Source organism: Cornus florida, unplaced genomic scaffold (genome assembly GCF_030987335.1).
Source record: "Cornus florida cultivar Cherokee Brave unplaced genomic scaffold, ASM3098733v1 CherokeeBrave_3.0.0_Hap2_Chr02, whole genome shotgun sequence".
In the NCBI taxonomy this organism is placed as follows: domain Eukaryota; kingdom Viridiplantae; phylum Streptophyta; class Magnoliopsida; order Cornales; family Cornaceae; genus Cornus; species Cornus florida.
Genome location: NW_026775572.1, coordinates 31208764 through 31231403, shown reverse-complemented (window position 1 = coordinate 31231403; position 22640 = coordinate 31208764). Strand labels below are relative to the sequence as shown.

Genomic DNA, 22640 nt, shown 5'->3' with positions numbered 1-22640 from the left:
TTTTGCCCCAGTATGATGGACGGGTAATTATGATGTAGAGACCTGTCCTTATATAGAAACCCGTTGTCAATTGATGACTTTGGGATGGTTTCCATGATCGGAAACTTTCGTCTTGCCGTTCGAGCCAAGTTGCGTCAGGATTATTATTTCTTCAGAGAACTAATCGTTCCCACAGACGACGCCAGCTGTTGATACGGAAATCCTCACGACTTGGAACGACGGCATTTACTTGCAAAATAAAGGGACGTCACCTCGAATGGCAACTGTGGGGTGCCAGCCGAGGACCCTCTAACGATCAAATTAGTACTTGTAATCATATCACATAATAATTATGTATATTCTGTTTAAGGTTTTTTTTTCGTACCTTCTTTAATGGCTTGACGCCCTATTTATGGCTACTGATTGGAACCCAATTGGTCCCGCGGGAGATCTGCTTGTGCGAGATCAGAGGAGATCGTTTGTTGCCAGATTTATTGGGGATATGATTTAATCATTTGACTTCCTCAAATTGTGCCAAGGTTATCCTCACCCTGTTGAACCACGTCGTTATTGATTATCCCAGACAAGAAATATCATCATTCTTATCCGAGGAAAATCTTTATCTTTGATAACGAAATATGTCGAAGAGGTCTGGCGGCTGGTCAAGGTAGGTTATTTTTCCCTATCATATGGGTTGAAGAATGAGAACCCGAGGGTTAAGTTTGAGGATTACTCTTCAAATGAACCACTATTCTCTGCCAAACAATCTGTTTTCTCTGCAAAACAAATTAATCTCAAACTTAACTAAAATTATTTATTAATTTGTTTTGCGGAGAAGACAGATTGTTTGGCTGAGAACGGTGGTTCATTTGAAATTTTTTGTCAAGGTGGAAATTTTTTGAATTACGTGGCTTATAATTATCAAAACCCAACTTGCAAAAAGCTTACAAGAGAAGTAAATATATTTGATTGGATCAAATATTGGCTACAGAAGTGTGATGGTAAAGCTTTCAAATTAGCTTCCAATTAAAGGAAGCTTTGAAATTATTGAGCAACAAAAATTATTCTTAGGTAACAAGTGCCATTTGGCTTCCAAAGAAAGCTTTGTAATATACTTAATTGGACATCAAGTATTTTTTTTTTTTTGTTATAAATAGTCATTCCATTAAAATCATCAATTGATTTTGTAATATTAGTTAGAGAGTGAGAGCTTGAGGGTGTATTTGGGTTTTGACTGTGAGCCACTTTGCTATGTATCTTTTTATTTTTATAGTAAAATTTTGTTATATCTTTTCCCCGTGAATGTAGTCCTATTGTGAGAGTGAACTATTTATAAATCTTGTCTTGTAGTATATTATTTTCTCCATCATTTTAATTCTGGTTGTTATTTTAATATCCCATCATTGTGGGTCTATCTATTTGGGACGCTTACTTACACCAGGAAGTTCCCAACTTCCCGAGTGCGGCGGACGTGGTGTATTACCAATTCCAACCATTTCAGCTTCATCATCGTTTCTTATTGGTAAGCTTTTATCAATCTCACCAAACAAACAAACACATATTTGATGCAAAATAAGAGTCTATTAAAGATCGCAATTCATTGGCAGCAGATGAAGAAGAGTACTGTTGGACCGATGCAAGTTTTAAACATTTTTACTAAGTTTGTGTTACTTGTGGGAGTTGCATAATGCCCTCTTTGAGGAATAGCTTTCACCAATTGCAAACTCTGAGGGCCTGTTTGGCATAGCTTTTACTTCAGTTTATACGTAAAAGAAAAAAAGAAAAAAAGAAGTAGAAGTTATCACTTTTATTTGAATTTTGTGTTATAGTTTAGGAATTATATTTTGAAAGAGCTTTTAATGTTAGAAGAATTTTTCTGTCTGTTTGGCAACACATTTGGTGAAAAATCTTATACTACTAAAATAACAATTTTGTCCTTAGATGAAGTTTTTATTTTTTTAATTTTATTCTGACATTTTAGAAACATAAAGCAATTTAACATATTTTTATATATATTTTCTTAAACACATCCAAATAAGCTTTCAATATAATCAAATTTAATCCAATATGTCATATATAAAAATAGTACATTATACTTAAAAAAAACTCATTATTAATACAACAAAATAAGATGTTTATCAAAGCATCAACTCCAAAGAAATCAGATCTCAAGGAGTCAAAATAAATTGTTTTTACCATATACTTATAGAAATTTGTGACGGAACAAAATCTGTCATATAAATATCTTGAATCTCATGCATTAAACACATAATTTGTGATAACATGAATGATAAACATATAATTTGTGATAGAACAAAATTTGTAGCACATTTGCCATGAATTTGATGCATGATTTTTTTATTTTATTTTTTTTCCCACATTTTTAAGGTCCATAAATTGAGCTAAATAACAAACTGATTTCTATTAAAAAAATTCTATAATGCTTTGACAATTTAAGACGTTGGAGGAAATTAAATTCAACTACTTTTATATACAAGTTCACCTAATTCAATTTATAAAAAATAAAAAATAAAGATCAAGAGATTTATTTTCTTTTCACCATTTAATTCCCCTTACAAAGACATAATGCCCTTTACAAAGATGATGAAATAGTTTGATGGTGATTTGAGGTTGACTGCGATAGTGGAAAACTTAAATAATTGGGATGGTGGTTTGTCGTTCACTGTGACCGGAGAAAATTGAAATAATCGGGTTGGTGGCTTGTACGTAGTAATTAAAATAGAGAAGGGAATAATTTTGGTTAACTATTTAAAAGATATCGAATCTCTGCCGTTGACTGTGAAAGGAGAAAACAACCTAACTAGATATGAATCGTTTTTCCAATCTCTTTTTTATTTGATTTCTAATTTGACTAGGTTTGCGAATTACGATTAGAGCCTGTTATACAGGGGCACACTTGGAATATTTTTTTTTAACTATATGATAAAAATGGTACATTTGGGTTTTTAAAAGTTTTACTAAAACACCATTTTGGCTTCCGTATCCTTTTAAAAGAGCGTTTCGGAGAGAAGTTAAAAGGTATCAGCTTCTCCAAAACCAGTGGCGGAGCCAGCATAGGCCCCCCGGCCCATGCTGGCCCATTAGTTTTAATTACAAATTGGCCTCATAACTTATGAAAGTTTTCAAAATGCCCCACCTAAAATAATTTTTTTCTAGAAAACTCTTTACCCCTGGCTAAGTCACATAATTTGCTTAAACCACTGGCGCTTCATCGCTCCGTGCGCGAATTGGCATTTTGAGAGTGAATTCGCCAAAAAATTAACGCTCTCATGTTTTTGAATTCGCGAATTCATAATTTTGAATTTGCGAATTCAATTTAAGAATTCGCTGATTTTTAAAGTTCAATTTGACGAATTGTGTAAGATAAAATCGCGTATTTTGTTGAAGAATTCAACGACTTTTGACAATAAATTCACGAATTTAGTGTGAATTTTGAGAAATTTCGATTTTACCCCCAACTTAAATAAACCAAATAAGGTTAATTATGTCAAAAAGTAGTCAATTTAATTTAATTAAATAAACTCTGTCTATAAAAATCAAATAATATAACAATATACTTAATATTTAATAATACTTACGTAACTTACTTTCATTAGACAATATTTATTAGTAAAGAAAGAAATGAATGAATGCTGATCGTGCAGAGAGAATATGGAGTACTTACAGGTATATCCATAGTGTCAAAAGAAATAAATTGAATGCTAATCGTGCTAAGTCATTATTTTATGTTCATTACAACAACAGATCGTTGACAAGGTTTAGAGAAGACTATGAGAAGTCTTACAAGAACTGTGATGATTTTGCTAATGAAGATGATTTGAATAATGATTTAGAAAGTATTGATCAAAGGGTGCAGGCTACACTTTATGCTGATGAGATTGAGGCTTCAAGTGCTTCTTTAGATAATGCAACATATAGTACTTCTTTGCCATCCACTCAAAAGGCTAACATGTCTCAAACAAACCGCAGAAAGGAAATTTCCTGAGGTAAGAGGTCACGGATCAACTAATTGCAGCAAAATAGTCTGCTGGGAGGGCCTGTTCTCTTTCTTAACATTTTGTTTTTGTAATCTCATTTTACTTTTGGGTTTGGAAGTTTGGATATTTCATGTCTATTTTAAAGTTTAGCAGTAGAATTTGCAAACTGAAGTATTGTTGTCTTTTTCTTTTGCTTTTGAACATTGTTATTTCAAAGACAATGATTGTAATCTTGAGAGCTTAAAGTAGGTTAAATGTATAAAAAATAATGCTTTTGAACATTGTTTTTTCTGTTATGCCATATTCACTGTTATGTTTTTATTTTTATAAAGTAACTTATTTGATTGTCATGTTTGTTAATTTATACATTTTTATAAAGCAGATTATATTGGTTATAATGGACTCATATTTGATTCACTATTCTGTCTTTTTATTTGCATGAAATTTATTTAAAACATATATTTATTATTATAAATTAATATTTTATATATTTATAATGCGGCTCTCTAACGGCGCTCCCGCTCTAAGATTTTTTGAGATATGCCGCTCTCGCGCTTTTGCTCCCACTCTATGTGACTTAGACCCTTGGTCATTAATTTTTATTACACATAGACCAATAATTTATAAAAAAGTGAAAAATGACCCTTGAAATAATTATTTACACCTGAGCCAATTCAATTTTATTACAAATAGGCCTATAATTTATAAAATTTTACAAAAATACTCATTAAAATAATTATTTTTAGAAATATCTCTTTAATTTTTCCTTTCTTTTCATTCTTGCTCCTCTTCTTCTTTTTTATATTCTCTTCAAAAATAATAATAATTTGCATTCCTTTATTCAAACTATATTTTTTTCCTTCAAAGTTTGTAAAATAAATTTGTTGCTAAAAGAAATCTTAAGGTCGATATTTTATGTTTCCATCTTTTTTTTAAAAAAAATAATTATTTTTTAAATTATTAAATGTTATTATTCCATCATCATTACAGTTCTATTTTTGGACTTATTGTCTTACAGTACTATTAGCTTGGAAAAAAATATAATTTATCCCGTTTAATACAGCACCCCCTGAAACGAATTCCTGGCTTCGCCCCTATTTAAAACTCTATTTCAGGATCCAAAAACTCTTTAAAAAATTTAGTACTCAAAATGGCTTTCAAACTAAAATAAAATAAAAAAGTCAAAAACAGCGTTTGAAAAGTTAATCCAGGACTTGGGAGTTGCTCTCTTTGGATGGCCAAACGTTTCATCGAACTTGGGCTACAAAAAGACATGCAGAGGTTTCATCAAAATAAGAATCCATTCAAGATCAAAAGAAAGCAATCAAATGGGATTATTAATTAGCAGCAGATGAAGAGTACGTGTTGATCGATGCCATTTAAGGCAAGTGAAGTGAAGTCTCTCATTAATTGTTAGATATTTTCACTTTTAAAATTAGGGAAAGTATAATAAAAGCAGATGAAGAGTACCTGTTGATATACTTATTTTTAAGTATATAACAGTAAAAAGAAAGATCACACGTGTTTCACCAGAATTCATGGGGCCAAAAATTAAAAGGGTAAAGGATTCCGGGGATATTCCTCTTCTAATTTTTGGCTCCATGAATTCCAACATCGCCTTTCAAACCAAGAAAACAAGTTAATGAAGTGACGAGACCATAGTTTATTGGTTGATTTGAGATGACGGAGCCTTCCAAGATCGCCTTTCAAACCAAGGGTGTCTTTTTGGTTGACAAAATCATCCAAGGTATCAATGAGCTCCTCCATCCTGGACTCTATCGTTCCTTCAGTAAATAGCCGGAGAAGTAAAAGTGGAGACGATGTCCCATACCACCTGATTCCTGCTACCTTGGGACGACTCAGCTGCCTTCAACTCGCCGTAGCGATCTCATCCAGTGAGTAAGTCATCAGCATGGTAGACAGCATTTTTAAGCTCGTCAAGCCATTCCTTCACTGCTCCACTACTAACTTCTTGTCATTCGCATCATTGACCAATGGTTCAAGTTATATCAATCATTTTGTCGTTGGGTAGCTATATTTAGTTGGTCGTTGGTGTGCTGCAAAGCAATATAAAAAAGAAAGTTGGAATAATTAATGGAACTAGGAATGTCCACGCTAAAAAGAATTTTTAATGTACATAGAGCATCAGCAAAACTCTTTTTATTTTTATGTTTTTAGCAACCTAAGTTACCCAACCAACTTGTTTGAATACCTTTCAGGAATTGGGTTGTATTGGACCGCAGAATGTATTTGGTTGCCTTAGGCCAAGCTGCTTTGGCTTTGTAATTATTCCAATACTTGTATATAAAATTGAAATTTAACCTTTAGAGAAAGAAGAAGAAGAAGAAGAAAAAAAAAAAAACCCTCAATTTGTGTGTGTGTGTGTTTACGTGTAAGGAAAGTTTACATCCCTCGGCATTATTGCATATTGAGCTGGATTTTGAACCAAAAATTCAACGCGTTTTTGTGTGTGGCGGGGATATACTTTTGCTTGTATTAATTATTTCCTTGAGGGATGCTAATCACAGCCGTCCTGCGATTGTAAAATCTCAGTCGCTAGTTTAATTGTTAATGCTTGTATTTTATTTCCTAATAATTAATTACTATTTTTCAACTAACTTCCTTTTGGTCTCCTAACTTTTTGGGTCTCTCATTATATATAATTACTATATTAGCCTCCTAACTGAGAAACCATTCGCATAAATTCTTTCTTCAGAAATCTCCACGATTCCATCTCACTTTAAAATTTTATTTTTTTACAAAATTTCATATTTAAATGTTTGAAATTGCAACACTAAAATTCGCTTTTTTGTGTGGTGAGGATAGTTTTGTTTGTATTAATTATTTCCTTTTCCTCCTTGCATGTTAAAGGACACGCAGCCAAGGCAAACTCAATTCACAAGTTAAATTTATTTTTTAAACCCTCTATTTTGGGACCAATATATAAATGTTTCAAAAAATTGGTGGTCGGTTTTGAAATTTTCAATGATTTTAGTACAAAAAGTGAAAGTATTTTTTGTTAATTATTAGGTTAATTGATTTTTAATGGTAAAAAATATTAGGTTGATTTTTATGAGTCTCATGTTAATAGTTAATTATTCTTTTTCAGGTACCCAAATTAATTTTTACTAAGATATGTTCCCGCTAAAAAGAATTTTTTAGTACAAAGAGCATCAGCTGTTTTTCTTAAACCAAAAATTGAATATACCACCAACCAAACTCTTTTTACTTTTTTTAACAAAAAAAAATGGTACATTAATGGTGGGGGGTTACTTTTGCTTGTCTCTACTCACTCTCCCTCTATCCAAAAATGAAATGATAGGGACCAACCATTATGTGCCATAAAGAAAGTCCGAATGCTGTATTGGCGAGCCACGTGTATTGCCTCCAACAAAAACAATTGTTTCTCTATCCATAACAAACGCTGATCTTCTTAAAATTCACTATGCCCACTAATTAATAATGCATGCTTTGTTATTTGAGGTTTGTATTTCTCTGTCTAATTGGATTTAATTATTTTAAAAATTAATAAATTTTAAAAGAATAAAAAAAGTAAAAATTACTAAAAAAAAGGTTATGAAAGGATAAAGATGTGTTAATATAAATGGTTTGAACCATTTATAGGGTGTCAAATAAATACAGTCTCGTGCTTTTTCTTTTTATTTTACAAAGAAAGAGAGTGAAAATAAAAGTAGAATAAGATGTCGGTGACCCTAAAATTTATGTTGTTTTAATTATTGCAAATTAGAAAAAAGAACCCATTTTATACTTCAATATTTTCTGAATTTCTATTCCATTCACACTTGGCAGGTGAGAAACACACTAAAGGTGGAGTAGGGACGAGAGGCTGGAGACGGGGCATCTTTTACACTTGTGTGATGTGTTTAAATTGCTTAAAATTTCAAAAAAAATAAAAATAAAAATAAAAATGGATGTGTTTAATTCTATTACAATTCATTTTCCTGTATTACCCTTATGGTTAATTTCCATTGCAACATCGATCAGTTGAGCCATACGTATATAGACATCTCAGGAGATCAAAGAATTAGTGAATGAGAATATACAAGAATTTCACCAACACTTGCAGTTAAATTTTATAAATTTCAATATAAATAGCAGACAGTTAGATAAGTTATGCCGATTAACATATGAAAGATCAGCAATATTTAGAAACAACAAACAATTTAAAATCGTAGAATGTTTATAAGGTCAAAGCCCCCTAGGCCGGAAGGAACAGACACTCCAAGCGCAACAATAAAGGAGAAAAAAAGCAATCAGAATAAAAATGAATCCAACTGCAATGGCTGCTTTAACAAAGTAGGAAGCCCACTTAGTTTTAGCCGAGTAAGAGGAGGTCCCATTCTGAGTGTAGGTCATCAATGAAACAACTGCTTGACCAGTCATCGCAAGGAACATCTTCCCCAACTTCATCCGACCATCATTTGGGCCGGTGCCCTCGACTAAGCAACCGCTGCGCCTGTTCCGATCCATTTGGCTCGGAGTAAGCAACCCCTGCTCGATATCCAATTCAAGAAGTTGCCTACTTATCGAGTGCTGCCGAAGTGGTGGTGTACCGATTCCAAACTTGCCATGCTTTTCACCATCATTTGGTAAGCTTTTATCAATCTCACCCTACAAAAAGACACATATATATTTCATGCAAAATAAGAGTAGAAGTTAATTCGCAGCGATCGATACATGCAAGTTATAAACATTTACTAAGTTCGTCTTACTTGTTGGAGTTGCATAGTGCCATCTCGACTTGAGGAAGAGCTTTCACCAATTGCAAGCATAGAAATTGATCTCAGTGGATGGCCAAACGTTTCATCATAGTAATTAGCCTACAAAAAAAAAAAGAAAAAACACAGCTGTCATCAAAATAAGAAAGATCACATGCATGTGTTTCACCGAGTTCTACCACCAGAATCCATGGAGCCAAAAATCAAAAGAGGAAAGGATTCCGGGGATTTTCCTCTTCTATTTTCCTTTTCTAACCTTTGCTCTTCTAATTTTTGGCTCCATGGATTCCGACCATGGAGACCACCACTAAGTGAGGAGAATCCATGGCCCTGCTGAGGCGTTCGCGAAGGGGGTCGAGGTATGCGAATTGAAGACCCAACACAGTAACGAAGGGGGTCGAGGTATGCGAATTGAAGACCCAACACAGTAACGATGAACCTCACAATTTGTCGGTGGTGAGATATGGAGGACCTTGACAACTGGTCGGAGATGTCGAGCAAGGGCTTGGTCTCTGGACACGCTGAGCTCTCCGTCTAAAACGGAGCCGTGGGGATCACTGAGAAGTGTGAAGGCGTTACGGTCCAAAACAGTACTTATACGCCAAATTAACCATATAAAAAATTTCTAGCTTCCAATGATACAGAAATTCCAAAACAAAGTCATCTATATCACAAATTAGGTGATTCCATATAAAATAGTTGTACACACAAATTTTGTAAGTATGCAAATTGAAACAAAATATGGAGCAAATAGTAATTTATTAATTTGAAAAATTTGAGTACAATCGTCTGTAATAATATTCTTTACAAAAAGAATGGTCCTCTGATTCGATCTCCTTTTTGTTCACCGTGGAATTTGATATAGAACGGCGCATCGTTGGATGTGCTTATTGTTGATTACCGTGGAATTTTTGTCCCTCTTCTCCCTTCCCCCAGGCCTCTATTTATAGGCTTCTTGGGTTGATAGGATGATGACATGTATCATCTCCTTATAAGGATAAAATTATACCTGGGTCGAGCCGGTTATATTATGATAATTATTCTTAAAAATAATTATTCCAAATATATTTTATTAGGAATAATTATCTTTTTATTTAACCATCTGGATTGAGCTAATTAAATAATTTAAGTGGACCAAACTTGGGCTAATTAAATAACTTAATTAAACATTAGGCCCATATTTAATGAGTCCATTTATCAAAATCAAACCCACTAAAATTTTAGTGTTTACAATATTATGATAAAAAGAAATAACAACCCAATAATTACACAACATGTTAGCTATAAGAGAAGTAATTACTGAATTAATAAAGAAATTAAAGAAATTAGTGTTACCTTGGCATCCATTGGGGAGGTAAGAGATGTTCAACACTGGGCCACCAAACTTGAAATCAAAATCAGTAAGAAGGAAGAGAAATGCGAGAAGGAAGAAGAGAAATGCGAGAAGCAAAACACATTTAATAACAAATATATTAAATGTGAAAACAATTTATAAGCCAGAAGGAGAAATTTACTGAGGGGCAAGAAAAGAAGCAGCATCCAAAAAAGTCTAAGAGACAAGTACACACAAGACTTGAGTAGGCCCTCCTTGCCATCTTTACACTCGCCTACTCATGTCTCGTGTCTTGTAGATTTCATAATTTGTAGTTTGCGGTAGGTGTGTGTCGAGATGGCAAGAGATCTTGCGCGTACTTGTGTAAAAAAATGTGTGTACTTGTGTTAAAAAAAATTTAAAAAAAATATAAAAAAAAAAAAAAATATACAAAAACCAACAACTTAGTGATAGAGATGTCTATATATACAATAGACTACTATTTTTAATTTTGGTAAGCTGGTAAGACTTCCCATATCATATCCTATCTTATTATCCCTTCCTATTTCGACATTTTTCGACATTCATAACTGGGCTCACATAACATAGCTTCTCTTGACTTTTTTGGTGGGCTTACATAACCTCGTGGGACCACCTCGTGGGCACTATGATGAAACAAAATGTGCAATCAAATTATCCCATCAACCTAAACCCTAAAACTCATGATGCAATTGCAAGAGAGGCTACTTCGGGTGATTTGGTGCTAGGTCACCTTCTTGCCCCATATATCCCATTCAACTTTCAAGCACCATTGTTAGTCAATTCCAGCCCAAATATCTCTAAAATAAACTAGATTGTTGCTAGGATTTTAACACGTGTAGATATAGAATTAAACTGAATTTATTGATCACCGAAGTAACCTTTCTTGCAATCGTGTCATGTGTTTTAGGGTTTAGGTTGATGGGATAATTTGATTGCACATTTTGTTTCATCATAGTGCCCACGAGGTGGTCCCACTTCAACAGCTTAATTATTTCGCTCTAAAATCCTCAAACTATTTGATTTCTTACAAAATATTTCAAGATAACAAGGTTTGAGTATTACAAACGGGCCTCGTGGGCACTTCCCAACGACATGGCACATTTGTAATTAATGTTAGACTTTTCTTCCTATCTGTCTCTCCGCCTCTATATATATGATTGGAACTAAAATATCCAACACCCTAAGACCTCTTTCCATTGCTCTTGAATTCCTATTTTTAACTATTTTTATTTTATTTTTATTTAATTTAATTGTATTATAGAGTAATCAAACAACAATCATACGTTGGTGTTCGTGGCGTTAGCGGCATCTGTGGTTATACTCTTTCCGGAATGAGCAAGCAGGTATATACATATATATATATATATACATACATATATATATGTGTGTGTGTGTGTGGGCAAGCTAACGTTGTACAGTTGGGCTCCCTTCTGTTAGAATATGTTAAAATACCTAACATATTCGATATATACATTGCAATATAGTCACTTTCACTTTCGCCATAGAACCACCATCTCCGGTGGGAGTTCCACTGTGAGCAGAACATAGACTCAGAGAGTGTACACACGACACCACCTCGCCACCGTAACGCCTTCACACTTCTCAGTGATCCCACCGCTCCGTTTTAGACGGAGAGCTCAGCGTGCCCAGAGACCGAACCCTTGCTCGACTTCTTCCTCTTCCATGGAGGCAAAAATTAAAAGAGCATAGGTTAGAAAAATACAAGGGGAAAATCCTCGGAATCCTTCCTCTTTTGATTTTTGGCTCCATGGATTCTGGTAGGAGAAATCGGTGAAACAGTGATCTTTCTTTTTATTGTTATATTTTTAATAGTCTGCATTATTTGTGTAGCTATAAATTAAATTTGCCCTAATTTTGATGGCAAAAATCTAACGAGGCTTCACATGCTAATTAATCCCATTAATTTGATTGCTTTCTAGCTCTTGATCTTAAATTGATTCTTATTTTGATGAAATTAGCTGTGTTTTTTTTGTAGGCTAAGTACTATGACGAAACGTTTGGCCATCCAATGAGATCAATTCCTATGGTTGCAGTCGGTGAAAGCTCTTCCTCAAGTAGAGATGGCACTATGCAACTCCCACAAGTAATTAAGACGAACTTAGTAAATGTTTATAACTTGCATCAATCCAACACTCTTCCTGCCAATTAATTTCGACTCCTATTTTGCATGAAATATATATGCGTCTTTTTGTAGGGTGATATTGATAAAAGCTTACCAAAAAGAAATGATGATGACAGGCATGGCCTGCCCTGCGTGAACCCCAAAATGGAAAAGTTTGGAATCGGTACACCACCACCTGGGCAGCACTCGATAAGTAGGGAACTTCTCGAATTGGATATCGAGCAGGGGTTGCTTACTCCGAGCCAAATGGATCGCAAATGGCGCAGGGGTTGCTTAGTGGAGGGCACCGATCCAAATGATGTTCCGATGAATTTGAAGTTCGGAAAGATCAAGGCGGAGTCAGGATCGCAAAGTAAGAAGGGCTAAAAACAATTAAATCCATGATTACTTAGTGTGTCATCCATACTTTAAATATATAATTATTAGGAAAAATTACATATAAATGGAGTCAGAGTTCCATATTTACTTAGAGGCTGAGTCAAAGTTCCATATTTTTCTAAAATGGATTGCTGAGGTGGCACATGGTTTTTTACTATTTAGAAATTATGGTGCCTAAAATACCCTTCCGCGAAGGTACTACTTTTTCTTCGAAGGTACTACTTTTTTGAACTGAAAGTACTACTTTTTGGCGTCCAGGTACCATGTTTTTTAAACACCCGTGAAGGTACTACTTTTTCTCCGAAGGTACTACTTTTTTGAAGGTACTACTTTTTTGTTAGGGAAGGGCATTTTAGGCACCACAATTTTCTAAACAGTAAAAAACCATGTGCCACCTCAGCAATCCATTTTAGAGAAATATGGAACTTTGACTCAGTCTCTAAGTAAATATGGAACTTTGACTCCATTTATATGTAATTTTCCCTAATTATTATGCATTAGTTATTCAATTAAACCCAATAATTTACAACCTTCTAACATGTTTACACTTCCAAACACTAATATATTTTCACAGTCAAGAATCAATTGAAGTTTGCTTCATACAAATATTTAAACAAACAATTACAAGAATGCAAGATATATATGTTCCTTATCAATAAATTCACAATAGAAAGAAAGACCTATGTGCACCGCCCCGACTAGTTATTAATCTATTATATAGTAAATTATCTAATTTAACAAGAAATTATCAAGTCATCAACAATTTTTTTTTTTTTTTTTACAAAAATAAAATTCAATATTTCATTGGATTAACAATTATAATTTATGATATTCATCCACCTATGCCTTAGTGCCTTACACACGAAGAGTTTAGGTCTTCTTCCATAGACTAACAATGTGTTTGATTTACTGGGTTAGGCCCTATTATATTTTATTGTGGTTTATTTTGTAATTGGACATGTCTATGGTTCGTGGGCTTACTTATATTTAAGGTTTGACCTTTGTAAAATTTATTACTCTTTTTATTTATAGAAATACTATGGATTGAGCTGGGCTGATAAAAAGAAGAAGAGTAATACATAGGCTTATAGGAATAATAGTACTAATTTTTTTTTTTTCAATTGGACCTGGGCTATAACCCAGGTTAACCCATTATTAGTTCCTCTCTTGGGGAAGATGTTCCTTGCGATGAGTGGTCAAGCGATTGTTTCTTTGATGATCTACACTCAGAACGGGACCTCCTCTTACTTTGGTAAAACTAGGTGGGCTTCCTGCTTTACCTACTTTGTTAAAGCAGCAATTGCAGTTGGATTCATTGTTAATCTGATTGCCATTTTTCAGAAGAAATTAGAGGCAGCTGATATCTTTCAGATGATAGGAATCATAGCTACGGTATGTGCCTTTATTGTTGCGCTGGGATCCCCGTTCATTCCGGCCTAGATTAATTGGGGGACTTTTGACCTTATAAGCATTTTACGATTTTTTTTTGGAAGGTAAATGTGAATTATATAAAATAAGAGAGAATGTACAAGGGGCCGAAGCCCAAACAAAAACAGCAGGCCAGTGGACACCCCACCAGCCGAAGCCCCAACATAATCAACAGGGATACATCAGGCCAACAATTGGTCCAACTCAGTAAAGCCTAGGATTTTTTGTTTGTTGTTTATGAATATTGTAGATCTCTCCTACATTATAGTTATGTTAATAAAATTGCCTGCTTTATTTTGAAATTTATAAAATTTAACTGTCCTCATCCTTTCTTTTATTTTACTACTTTTTTTGGGTGGCTCATTCTTTGATCTCCTGAGATGTCTATATGGTGGTTGAATACATGGCTCAACTGATCGAAATTCATAGGGCTAATACAGGAAAATGAATTTTAAATATTTTGATTGTGAGAGATACAGGGAGAGTGAGTAGAGACAAGCAAAAGTATCCCACCAACATTAATGTACCATAAGGAATTTTTGGTTTTAAAAACAGCTGATGCTCTTTGCACTAAAAATTCTTTTTAGCGGGGAGATATCCAAATAAAAATTAATTTGGGGTACCTAAAAAAGAATAATTAACTATTAATATGAGACCGGTAAAAATCAACCTAATATTTTTACTAGGAAAAATTAACCTAATAATTAACAAAAAATACTTTCACTTTTTGTACTAAAATTCATTGAAAATTTCAAACCCCCCACTAAAGTACTACAAGCAAATACAAGCAAAAACGTGTTGAATTTTTGGCTCAACATCCACCTAGGGATGGCAACGGGGCGGGTTTGGAGCGGGTTTCCCTAAATCCCGCCCCGCCCCATTTAATTTTTGTCAAGTCCATGCCCGCCCCGCGACCCGCGACGGGTTGGATTTTCATGTCTAGCCCTGCCTCGTTGGAAAATATTGTGCCTTGTACCCACCCCCGCTAATAAATTTTTTTCTCCCACTCTTTGGGACTTAAGCTGCTGCTATTTAAATGTAGAAAGACCGGGAATGGCACAACATAAATGAAATTATGAATCCCAACAAATAAATAAATAAATAAATAAAATAACATGCACATAACATAATTCAGAGAACATAATCAATAAAAATAAGGGTTTAATACAACAAAATCAGAAGTTATAAGCTCTAACTTCCACCATAACCAAAACAAAAGTAAATTTAATACCAAGTTTACATCTCAAATAAGTTATTAATTATATATATATATATATATATATATATATATATATATATATATATATATTAAATCTAGTTATATGCTTAGCGGGGCGGGGCGGGGCGGATATGTATACTGAACTCTTACCCGCCCCGTGACCGGCAACGAGTATAAAACTTGTATCCATACCTGCCCCAACGGTATAAAAGGTATTCCCATATCTGTAATTAACGGGGCGGGACAGGCCGGGACCCCGACGGGGCAATAAAAATTGACACCCCTACATCCACCTTAATAATGCTGAGGGGTGTGGAATAATGCCGAGGGATGTAAGAGCATCTCCAACCGTTATGTATATATTTTTGTGTAAATTTGATGTGTCAGAGTAGATTTATACAAAAATTTTGTACTACCTATTTTTAGTTCCAACAGTTGTTTTATACTTTTTATTTAAAAAAATATTCCCCAATAACAACCCACCATGTGTTATACCCAAGGCCCTACGTAACTTTTACAAATTTACTTAATTCATTTACTTTTTCACGATTAAACCTCACATCCCAATCATCCTCAATTAGGAAAAAAATAATAATTTCCCTCTATATTTCACTTTCTACAGAAACAAAAAATATGTAACAACAATTGCGATTGAATTGACTAATCACCAAAAAAGAAAAAAATAATAATAATTTGTATAACTGTATCAATCAACAATTATATAAAATCGTGATATATATATATATATATATATATATATATATATATATATATATATAATCTTTGGCTAGTACATATTTATCTCATTAGAATAGAATGTAAAAAGATTAAAAATTTTAAAAAAAGCCATAGAATTTAGGACGATGATTACAGAAGATGAGATGAAACAAAAGTGATGAATCAAACTATTTTTAATAAAAAGGAAAAAAGAAGAATAAAAGATGGTCGAACAATTTTTAACTTGCCGCCAGTTGCAAATTTTTCTCTTTGGAGCTCTAAAAGTGGGAAACAAATAGGTGTAAAGGAATGAGAGAAAAGAAAGAGAACCGCGAATGGGAAAGGGGGAAGAGGGAGAAAATATGCTTACGTGTATGTGTAAAAAGGTTGTGTAAAATACAGAACCCTTTTACACATTGGTGATGTGGCAGTATATCTTAACAGATGGCTGGAGATGAAAAATATTTATAAATCATATGTAGCAATGTATATTTTACACAAAAGAATTTTTTAACATACCGCTCGAGATGTTCTAAGTAAACTTTTGTTATACCTGCACACACAAAAACGCGTGAGATAGAGGGAAAGTGTGAGAGAGAGACAACCAAACGTACCATCTTTTACTTTGGACAAGAATGTAACATTGATTTTTGTTAGTTGGGTAAGGGTTTTTTTTTTTTTTTTTTTTTTTTTAAGGTTAAATTTCAATTATATGTATAAGTATTGAAATAATTGCAAGGAAAAACTACATATAAGTAGACTTAGTACCTTGAATAACAAAATAGTCTAATTTTAAAGTTCATTTTTCAATTTGATTGAATTAAACAAAATAATTATACATACATCAATAATAATTATTAAGGTCCAAAATACCCTCCAAACTCTTATTCTAAAATATTAAAATATCCTTAGAATTATATAATTTCAAAATATCAAAAATCAATTAAGAAACTATCAAATTGGTGGATCCTGTGTTTGGAAGGAGCTTTGAAGGAGCGTGAGTGAAAAAAATCTGTGGAGAAAATCAAATCCATTGCAACAAGTATGACAAACAATTAGGGAGTATCTTACACGCATAAATAAAATTTATTTTACACACATTTTTTTCCTCTTTATATGTACTATTTACATGTTTATCTCATTTTATCAGTGGAATTAAATTTTTTTGTTCTAAAGCAAGAAAGACGCTTTGTTTATAAGTATGACAATTTAAGATGTATTTATAAATATGCAAATGAATTGTTTGATTAATTGCCCAATTGAAAAAACAAAACACTCTTTGAAGATACAGAACACAATTTTCTGATCAAGTTTAGATTATTGAATAGGGTTGGCAAATGGGCGGGTTAGGTCAGGTTTGGGTTAGGTTGAAAATGGTTGAGTCAATATGGACCAAGATCCATATTCAACCCGTTCAGAACGGGTTAAAAATGGACGGGTTGAAAATGGACAGGGTCAACCTGTTATGACTCGTGGACCCATTAATTAATTATTTTTAAATTTTTTTTATTTTTAATTTTTTTGGAACTAATTTTTCTCTTATTCTCTAATAGAAGTGGAAATCCGATGCTCTTAATGAGAGAGAGTGTGGCCCCACCAATCAAAACTTTGCAGATTTTTTTTGTTTTATGCATAAAACTCTGTTCATTAATTATTTTTAATGGTTAGTAATGAGATTCTGAAACTGACGAAGATAGTGCAAAATGACAACGGCGCCGTGAGAGAGATTGAGATCCAACGGCGACAAATCAACCATCAACGCTAGTGAAAACCCTGACGACTCCATGGTACTACTCTGATCCAGACTCTGATTACAACTACTCTTCTTGATCATCATCACATATATCTTCTCACCACCACCGTTAACGTTCCTCCTCCGGCACCGGGAAAGTCCTGTCTTTGTTGCCGCGAAACTCCCTCCCGACGGCGTCGTACGCCCTCGCCGCCTCCTCAGCCGTGTTGAACGTCCCCAACCACACATAACTCTTCTTCCCCGGATCTCGATTGTTAAATTTGTCCAAAAAAATCTAATTTTTAAAATTTTTAAAATAAAAATTTTAATTATTTTTTATTTTTAAATTTTTTTTTTCGAAAGTTTTAAAAAAATATTATTTTTAATTTTTTTATTATGTAAAATTATTTATAATTATTTTTTAATTTTTTAAAATTTTTTATTTTTTTTAGAAGAAATTTCTAGAGAGAAAAACTTAGAGAGAGGGAATTGATGAGAGACAAATATAGAATAGATATGTGTTGTGTGTTTATTATCTGATAGGTGAAATATATATTGAATATGGTTAATATTCAACCCATCTTGACATTAAGTGGTTAAAAATTATCCAACCCATCTTGACCCTCAAATTAAGTGGTTAAAAATTATCCAACCCATCTTGACCCTCAAACTAAATATGGTTCACCCATAACCATTAAAAGGAGGGCGGATATGGGCGGGTTGATGGTTCTTGACCCATTTTGCCACCCCTATTACTGAAGCCTAGCATTGCCACATCATCTGAGCAGATTTTAGTCCGACTCAGACGTGTCATTGCCACGTCATGTCCTCTATTTATGCGAAGAAACCCCTCTTTCTTGAATTAGATATGGTCTGATTTTTCCATTCTTTTTTCGTCTCTCTTCAATAGTAAATTTTGGGATCAACCCTAGATGTTTAGGGTTCTCAAATAGATTTTCACTCTTCAATGAGACTCTCTCTCTCTTCCATTAGATCTGTCTGATTTTAAAATTTTCTTATGGGACCATACTAGGTATAGATAATTAACCCAAGAACCAAAATTTTAGTTTATCCTTTATTTTTTTTTGGTAAGCAAATCATTGTAGATAAAAAGATGAAGCTTAAGCCACTGTACAAGTGATATGAGGAAGACGTCAAAGACTAGCCAATTAAAGTTTGTATAATAATCTTCTCGACATGACGGTCGCTCCCTCACCAACGTGGTTGTTCAGAAAAGTTATAAAACCAGAAGCAACAATAATAACAACAATCAAGTGAAGGAAGAGGGCTAGAACGAGAGGGAAGAGAGAGAGACGATGAAGATAGAGAGGGACACAAAACAAAGAAGAAGAAGATAAAGGGAATGGAACAGATCTCATACCTGAATATGTAAACTATGTAAGGACCATCTATGAAGGTTTGGAGTTCTTTTTTATCTTTTTCAATACTATCCAGTTCTGGACTGCAATCTAATTTTGGAATGTTGTTGTTATTGGCAGATGATCTCAGGGATGTTGTTGCTGACATCAATTACCTGAATGTCGGAGGTGCTGTGTTTGATTATCAGATTTTCATTTGCTAATGTCCTCCTGAAGGTAACTGCAACTCAATTTACTTGAAGCCATCTCAGATTCAATTATGCAGAACCGATGGTGTTCATTTAATGTCCTTTATTATCAGCCACATCGATCCTCATCTTGTCCAGAATGCGATCAGTGCTTATCGGTGCAACACCAAGTATCTAATGCACTACATGTATTCACGGCGGCTCGAAATTCCCTACTGTGCCGATGTCAAGATCCAAGGTCCAGGAACGAAGTATCTGGCTTTTTCATCGAATATGATTACCCTTTACCAGCAATTGCTGCTATAACACTTTTTTTCCTTGGTGTTTTCCTTTTTATACACACACACATGGATGTCCAAGTAAAAAAAAGGTCATGTGGGTGGGTGGTGTATTTGAAATACTGAATAGTGAAGCTCTGCTTATAAAATTTATATTAATTGTATAAATGAATGTCCAATTTTGACATTATTTTTGGAAGATTTGCCATTGTTTTAAATTACATATGTTCTCAGGCAATTTTTTAACTACATGGACATTCTGAAGGCTATATTTCTAGAATTATTTGGAAAAAATAAAAATAAAAAATAACAAAATACCCATCAAAGTTCTTAAACACCCAACAATTCTTCAATCTACCATGTATTATGCAGCACAACAATAGCAAGAAATTTAATGTCAAACCAAGAAAATGCACATTGAATCTGCATAATATCAAAAACCATCCGATACTTATTTACTAATGATTTGTAATTCGCAATTTCAAATCAATTAATTAAAACAATATGAAAAATTTGGGCCACAAACTCTCAATGAATACCTATACATAACTTCTAATTTGGTAGCAAAGGAAACAAAACTTTAGACAATGCATTGCAGTTGAGGAAAGATCTCATGAATGAGCTTTCCCGCCATAAACTTGTAAGCCTCTTGCGTGAGATGAAGTCCATCCCAGTTGATAAATTTGTTTGATTCAGCACAAACCGGAACATCTAGACCTCCACACATTCTTGTCATATCAAAATTATAGTCACCCCCAGTTCCATAGCAAGCTTTTTGGGCAGTCATCGCATTAAATCATGTAATTAACAAAATTAAAAGAAAATATCTTGGTTAATTAATCCTTTTATGCAGTTGGAACACTGTGTGTGTTTATGTTTATGGGAGGTTGAGAAGACTCCACTCACCAAGATATAGAGCATTCTTGAAAAGCCATTTGAAGGAGTTATAGTAATTGCCATATACAATGACTGCATTCGGATGCTCTGTAAGACATATTTTTTAATTAGCTAATTTCATTGTCAAAACAAGTCCGATTGAGTTATAATTTTTCGGTTCAAAATTTCAAAGATTGAAGATCGGATGCGGATTTGAAGAAGGTGCTACACTCCTAGGTGATGAGAACAATGCTTTAGGAAAGTATGTGAGTGAGTGAGAACACTTTAGGAAGTTTAGAAGGTTAAAGGAAACAAAGATTTCTATTTTGCCTCTTGGGAACCGGTAGGAAGTTCCTTGAACCGGTAGCCAAACATGGGTTGAAGAAGATTTCTTCATTGTCCTTATTGAATTGGTACCACATGTGGGAACTGTTAGCCAAAGTGAATTGGAAACTATTCTGACCTTTGGGAACAACCAAGATTTGGGAACCGGTTCCAGGAGTTCTAACAGCATTAGGTTTTAAGTTACCTTGTTCTGTTAGTTTCCTTTTTTATTCTAATTTCCTTCCAAGTCCTATGCACGAAATTTATCATATTTTCTGAGGAATTAAGACTTTCTAAACTCTATATAAACCTTGTCATACACATTGGTTTAAAAATGGCTTTAGGGAAAATCAATTCTATATTTTGAGAAAGCCTTTAGAGAGAAAAAAAATTCAAAAAATCAAATCTGATTACTTTGAATTTATTTTTGAGAGCACACATATATATTCATGAGTGATTTAGTTGTGTTATTCTCTATCTCATCGGAATTGAAGCTATATTGAAGATTCAGAGATTCCGGATGATAAGTAAGATTTAATTCTTCTACAACCAAGTTCAGATCTTGAAGAACAGAAGTAAAAGCAATCACACTATGAAAGGGTTGGAGTATTCGTGGAGTATTGTCTAATCTACCTGCTACTCTTCTACAAATATCAAGCATAAGCCTGAGGTCAAGTTGCTCTTGGATGGGAAGTTGCAAAGCCAGAGGATTGTCAGCAATTGGTGTTTGATAGAACGATAGGGTGTGAGCCAGAGTCAAAGTTCAGTATACTTTGTTTCAAACATAGTGGATTGGTTTACTTTGGACTGAATAGTCCACAAGGTTTTTCCCATGCAAACAGTTGACGTATTTTATCAACTGGGGTTTCCTCGCTAAAATCCTGGTACAATCTCTCTAACTTTAACTTGTTTTACTTTTCATATATTTGTGATTGTGGATGTTTAAATTGGTCATATAATTTAATCAATCATAAATTGAGTAAGTTAACCTAACAATCAGATCTAGGTCATTAAAGGAGTTAATCACAATTAAAATCAACTAACTGTTTCCGCAACCCCCGTAACTCTATTTTCACATACTCTTACTTCAATTCTTCGATGGCTTTCAGTAGATGGTCATTGTGATATATCGAAAAGTCGTTAAACACTTTAAGACAATGATGCTCATCGTAAGCTGATGAGTCATTGGTTTTGAATCGGGTGAGATAAATTGGAAAACAACCTATTGGGAAGTTACCGGGAACAATTACTCGGATTGCACCATAATGGATAACTTTCTGAAACCCATAACAGCAGAATTAGATTAGAAGTAACAAGTAGTTAGTTTACTAAAAATGAAAACATAGAGTTGAAAACATACTCTAACAGCATCCTTTATAGCATGGAAAACATTAGGCACAATGGTCTTAACCTCCTCAATAAATATAGCTTCAAACAGTGCATAATTATAATCATTCCCTCCTATATCTCCAACCATGAACATAGACTTCTTCAGCTTTTCAACACATTCTGTCAAATATAAATAAAGTAAATAAAACATTTAAGTAAATAATCACTCAATTTTAATAATTCTAAAAACCATTTGAATTAGTTTAGATGAATGAGCAACCTCTGTTACTGTGACATGTGTGTTAACCACTAATTAACTCTAGAAGGGGGTGAATAGAGTCAATGGCCAATTTTTGCAATTTTTAAAAATTATTTCCAACTAACTATCATGCAATAATTAATTGAAATATTTAAGCAATATAAAGCACAAGTATAAAAGAGATAGAGATAAGAAATTGCAAACAATGACTTGGTGATTTAGCGAAGTTCGGAAACTCCTACTCCTCGGCTTAAGGTCCCCCTTGAGACTTCCCATCATTAGGAGCTTTATCCATTGCGACTTCTTTGGTAGAAGCTTGA

At 33.7% G+C, this 22640-nt stretch overlaps 1 pseudogene; it reads right to left on the bottom strand.

Annotated features, from left to right (window-relative positions):
- Positions 1-20112: 20112 nt before the first annotated feature.
- The window catches only part of LOC132295953 (acetylajmalan esterase-like), a 63250-nt pseudogene continuing 60722 nt past the window's right edge, over positions 20113-22640 (bottom strand).